General features: G+C 41.7%; 1 pseudogene; it reads left to right on the top strand.

Annotated features, from left to right (window-relative positions):
• The first annotated feature begins 3,892 nt into the window (after positions 1-3,892).
• On the top strand, positions 3,893-4,768 carry LOC105478220 (prohibitin 1 pseudogene; annotated as a pseudogene).
• The last annotated feature ends 1,337 nt before the right edge of the window (positions 4,769-6,105 follow it).

Here is a 6,105-nt window from a genome sequence, read left to right as displayed (position 1 = left end):
TTATGCTGAACAAAAGAAGAGCAAGACGAAAGAGTACATACTATGTCGTTTTATTCATACGATGTTCTGGAACATGGAAAACTACTGTCTGGCATCAGAAAGCAGATCTGTGGTTGCCAGTGTAGGGAAGACTAATACAAAGGGGTATGAGGGTGAAGGAAATGCTATATAACTTGATCTGTTTGTATTTGCAAGGGTGTATACATTTGTCAAAACTCAAATAACTATACATTTAAGATACGTGCATTACTTTGTATGTAAATTATACCTCAATAAAGTTGATTTAAAAAATGAAGAATACAGGCTTTTGCATTAGAGTGACCTGTTACTGCTTCTCATTTGTACCCCTTGTATAAGTTACTTATCTAAGTTCAAATTTCTTTATCTGTAAACTGGGAATATTAATAGTATCAATTTCATACGGTTGCTATGAGATTTAATAAGATATTATACGTTGTATACTTTCAAGATCTGTCATAGAACTTAAAAATCAAAGGTAGTTCCTATTATTGCTACACGTGGTTTTTTTTCTAATCACATCATGAAAGAATGCGGTTGATAATTCAGCCCATTTTTCAGAAGAGCTGCCTTTATAGATCTCAGAGTAGATGTGCACCTTTGCCTACCACCCACAGATCAGGCAGGCAGAACATACAGACTACACTCTGAAAAAGCACCTTCTTTAATGCCAACTATTAGCAGGGAAATTAGGCTAAACTTCCTCTCCCAATTGAGCTAGAGTATGACAATCTGTGTGCCTGGATACGGGGAGGGGCCCCACCTTTTAACACAAATTGAGACTTCTTTGGAGCAGAGCTACCCAGTTAGCCTAGAGCTACTCCAGGCTGACTCCAGTAAAAATGGGCTCCCTGACCCAGCTAGGTGTCAGAACAACAGATCTGTCTTAGATTCATCTGTGGTGTTATGTTTCACTAAGGTTTTCTGCCCTCCTTGTCTATGACAGCTTGCTTGGCAACTTGAGCCTGCTCTGCCCACAATTTGGTTCTCTGCCACTTACCTTATGATTACTATCTCAGTAACAGCTCCTGTCTGAACTTACCAGTCACACACCAGTTTAATCACAGCCTGACTAGCCAGCTCTGCACCACCTCCTGCAGAACTTCTTGCCCAGATGGCTGCTGCCTTCTTGCCCAGATGGCTCTTCTCTTGGAGCCACCAGAAGAGTGAACCCTTCAGACTGAATAGCTCTCTGCTGGCACCTGGGAGAAGCAGGAAGAAATTTTTAGATTAAGCTTATTTGAACTTCTAATCTGAAGTATCAGAGATGCATTCCATCAACCCTGCCAGGGATTCCAGTCTAAGATGAGAATTGAGGATGCATAATGGTTTGAGATTAAGACCAGGGTTTGATGAAGCGGGGTTTGATACAGCTCATGCATACAATGCCTTATTTGTCTTTGTATCTCCTGTTTTAGAGGAAGCCTTTCTGTTTGCAAGAGTTTCCTCTCTTTCGACTTTTGATTCCATATGTTCCCTTGCCTTTGGATATTGCTCAGGTTAACCTAAAAACACACCCAGTGATGACAACGCATAGAACATTCTATTTGTTTCTTTAGGCAATATTACATAGTGGTTTTCACCTTAGACAGGCACAGATCTGAATCATCTCTGCTATTTATGAGTTGTGTGATTTGGGGTGAAGCCCTCTGCTCTAGCCATTCTGGCCTTTCTTCTGCCTCTCCAGCATGCCAAGCTCACTTTTCCAGGGTTTTTGCATTTGCTCGTCTCTCTGCCTGAGACCCTTTTCATTCAGGTCTTCTGAGGATAGTTTCTTCTTGTCACTCAGATCTCAGTTCAAATGTCATCTCTTTGGATAGAACTTTCCTCACTATTATTTCTAAAATGCCCCACCTCAGTCACTACTGCACCATCTTATTTTAGTGTCTTCATAGCATTTATCTTATTTACTTGTTTATCATCTGTCTTCCCCAATTAGAATAAAAACTTCTAATCTGGGCACGGTGGCTCACACCTATAATCCTAGCACTTTGGGAAGCCGAGGTAGGCGGACAGCTTGAGCCCCAGAGTTTGAGACCAGCCTGGGCAACGTGGCCAAATCTTATCTCTACAAAAAAATACCAAAATATTAGCTGGGCATGGTGGCATGCACTTGTAGTCCCAGCTACTCCGGAGGTTGAGGTGAGAGGATCACCTAAACCAGGGGAGGTTGAGGCTGCAGTGAACTGTGATCGTGCCACTGCACTCCAGCCTGGGTGACGGAGTGAGACCCCGTCTAAAAAAAAAAAAAAAAGAATAAAAACATCTAGAGAGCAGGGCAGGTCAGGAGGAACTTATCTTTTTCACCACAGTATCCCTAAAGTTTAGAATTGTACCCAGCACATACATAGCAGGTTTTTAGAAAGTTATCTGTTGAATCAGTCAGTAAGTTAGCATCTCCAAGCTTTAGTTTATCTATAAAATAGAGATAATAGTACTTTCCTATAGGGTTAATGAAGATAATATGAGGAAATGTTTGTAAAGGGCTTAGCATGATGCCTGACATAGTAATTGTGCTATAAATAGTGGACATAGTTATTATTATTTCTGCCTGCATTTCCCCTCTCCTGAGTATATAAGCTCCTCTAGAGCACAGATGATGTCTTATTTGTATATTTCATATTGCTATGGATATAGTAGACAATAAAACTTAGTTTCAATGAAATAAAAATTTTTCCTAGTAAATCAAGGCTTCAAATAGGCGAAATAGAAAATACACCAACTGAACCAACCAAAGATGGTGAGCTCATCTTTTGGACTCAGTTAATCAACCCTCCTCCCAATGAGGGCTTTCCTGACTATCTCGTCCTGGGAGGGTCAGGGGATAAGGTGACTATCCCTTGTGTGGACTTCAGCCAGAGCACCAGTGCATTTGATTTCAGTCATGTGCTCATAGGTACGTTTTCCTTTGCTAGACTGCATGTGCTTTGATTTACTTACCTTTGTATCCCCACCAGCTGGCCCCTTGCCTTCTCTCGTACGCAGTATAGAAGTATTGAAGAATAGAACAGTGGTAAAGGGGCAATAGCACAGGGATTAAGAATGTAGACTCTGGACTCAATGCATCTGGGTTCAAATCCTAGCTTCTGCCACTTACCAACTGGGAGGCTTCAGACAAGTTACTTGACTTCTCTGTGGGCCTCAAGTTCCTCATTCATAAAATGAGGAACAAAAGTACCAATTTCACGAATAGGCAATGAAAATATTTTCTTCCTATAGGTTCTTAAAATAATGCTTTCTTTATTTTATTTTATTTTATTTTACTTTTTTTGAGACAGAGTTTGCCCTTTTGGCCAGGCGATCTTGGCTCACTGCAACCTCCGCCTCCCAGGTTCAAGCAATTCTCCTGCCTCAGCCTCCTGAGTAGCTGGTACTACAGGTTTGTGCCACCATACCTGGCTAATTTTTGTATTTTTAGTAGAGATGGGGTTTCACCATGTTGGCCAGGCTGGTCTTGAACTTCTGACCTCAGGTGATCCACCTGCTGCGGCCTCACAAACTACTGGAATTACAGGAGTGAGCCTCCACACCTGGCCAAATGCCTTCAATTTTATGTGTACTTCATTTCACATAGATGTGCCCCAGACAGTGACTGGATCATAACAGACATTCAGTCGTGTTTATTGAATTAAATTGAAAACTTTAATGTAAATTGATAATCAGGGGTAAAGAAAAGCATGTTTATTTATTTATTTTTGTAGCTGGGACTATAAGCACATGCCACCATGCTGGGCTAAATGCATATTTAAATGGACAGGGAGAACTATAGTCAGTTCTTTGGTATAAGCATACTGATTACTTTTTTCAATTTCATATTTATTCTATTAGATGTGGTAAATGTGATGTATATTTGAAAATAGATTTCGGGGTATGTGTGGTTGGGGAATTCATGTGGAGGTCAGAGTGGAAGCAGGTGTGAGAGGGTCCAGCAGAAGAAAACATGGCTGCCAAAGTGTTTGAGTCCATCGGCAAGTTTGGCCTGGCCTTAGCTGTTGCAGGAGGCTTGGTGAACTCTGCTTTATATAATGTGGATGCTGGGCACAGAGTTGTCATCAGTGATGGAGCCCATGGAGTACAGGACATTGTGGAAGGGGAAGGGACTCACTTTCTCATCCCATGGGTATGAAAACCAATTATCTTTGACTGCCGTTCTCGACCACGTAATGTGTCAGTCATCACTGGTAGCAAAGATTTACAGAATGTCAACATCATACTGTGCATCCTCTTCCGGCCCATTGCTAGCCAGCTTCCTCGCATCTTCACCAGCATAGGAGAGGACTATGATGAGCCTGTGCTTCTGTCCATCACAACCAACATCCTCAAGTCAGTGGTGGCTTGCTTTGATGCTGGAGATCTAATCACCCAGAAAGAGCTGGTCTCCAGGTAGGTGAGCGATGACCTTACGGAACAAGCAGCCACCTTTGGGCTTATCCTGGATGACGTGTCCTTGACATACCTGACCTTCGGGAAGGAGTTCACAGAAGCGGTGGAAGCCAAACAGGTGGCTCAGCAGGAAGTAGAGAGGGCCAGATTTCCGGTGGAAAAGGCTGAGCAACAGAAAAAGGTGGCCATCATCTCTGCTGAGGGCGACTCCAAGGCAGCTGAGCTGATTGCCAACTCACTGGCCATCGCAGGGAATGGTCTGATCGAGCAGGAAGCTGCCGAGGACATCGCGTACCAGCTCTCACACTCTTGGAACATCACCTATCTGCCGGTGGGGCAGTCCGTGCTCCTCCAGCTGCCCCAGTGAGTGCCTCCACCTCTGCAGGTTGACCGGCCACAGCCCCGATAATTCTTAACATCGCCTCCCTTCTGCCCCCACCCCAGAAATCACTGTGAAATTTCATGATTGGCTAAAAATGAAGGAAATAAAGGTAAAATCACTTCAGATCTCAAAAAAAAAAAAAAAAAAAAAAAGAAAGAAAGAAAGAAAGAAAATAGATTTCAGAAAACAACTACTTTAAGAAAAAACATCTTCAGTGGTTACAGTTTGAGGACTCATCAGTTTGAAGTGAAAATTCTCTCTAAGTAGATACTACTCTCCTTTTTCAGTTTTGTAGTCTCCTAAATTTACTTTCTCTGCTGACCTTTTAAAAGCTCCCTCTGGGCCTTAACTAGAGCAATAAAAAAAGAGTTTGACAAAGACTTTTAGAAATGTTACTCTTGGGCGGCTCTCTGAACCTGCCTAATAAAATACAAAAAAATGTTACTCTTCCTCAATTAATCTACATTGGGCAACTATAGGGGGTGGAGTGAAATATTCTCAACTGTCAATTAATAACAAACTTAAATGTCACATATAACAGTTATTAGAAGTGAGTTATGGATTCCTCATAAGTGGGGTTTAAATGATGATATAAAATCATCTAGTTAGTTAGTCTTTCTTTCTTTTTTTTTTTGAGATGAGTCTCACTCTGTCACCCAGGCTGGATACAGTCACGTGATTTTCGTTCACTGCAACCTCCACTTCCCTGATTCAAGCAATTACCCCGTCTCAGCCTCCCGAATAGCTGGGATTACAGGCGCACACCACCACGCCAAGCTATTTTTTTTTTTTTTGTATTTTTAGTAGAGACAGGGTTTCACCATGTTGGCCAGACTGGTCTTGAACTCCTGACCTCAGGCAGTCTGCCCACCTCAGCCTCCCAAAGTGCTGGGATTACAAGCATGAGCCACCTTTCTAATAAATAATTAGAAAAGTTTTTCCTTTTCTAATTATTTATCTTTAGCTATTCAGAGAAAAACTTTTGTGGCAGCAACACAATTATATTCATTTAGTAATTGAGAGTCAAACATTGTGTGCTAGGCTAAAGGGAATACCAAGAACTTTAAGAACTGGTCCTTTCCTCAAAGGAACTTAGGCCATGTATCTGTAAAATCAGTGTGTTTTTCATAGGCATTCTTGAAAATTACTTGAATAAATCCCAAGTTTAAAAATGATTTAAAAATGATTCTTATCTGACATTGTGTGTTTAAGAGGAGACCAAGAATAAATACACGTACATTCCGTATAGTAGAATAAAGCCCCTTTGCAAGGGGGAGAACGGAAGCTGCAACAGACTTTGTTGGTGGCCACTGGGCCTTTGT

This window comes from Macaca nemestrina, chromosome 1, assembly GCF_043159975.1.
Source record: "Macaca nemestrina isolate mMacNem1 chromosome 1, mMacNem.hap1, whole genome shotgun sequence".
NCBI classification, from domain to species: domain Eukaryota; kingdom Metazoa; phylum Chordata; class Mammalia; order Primates; family Cercopithecidae; genus Macaca; species Macaca nemestrina.
This window is presented reverse-complemented; position numbering and strand designations above follow the sequence as displayed.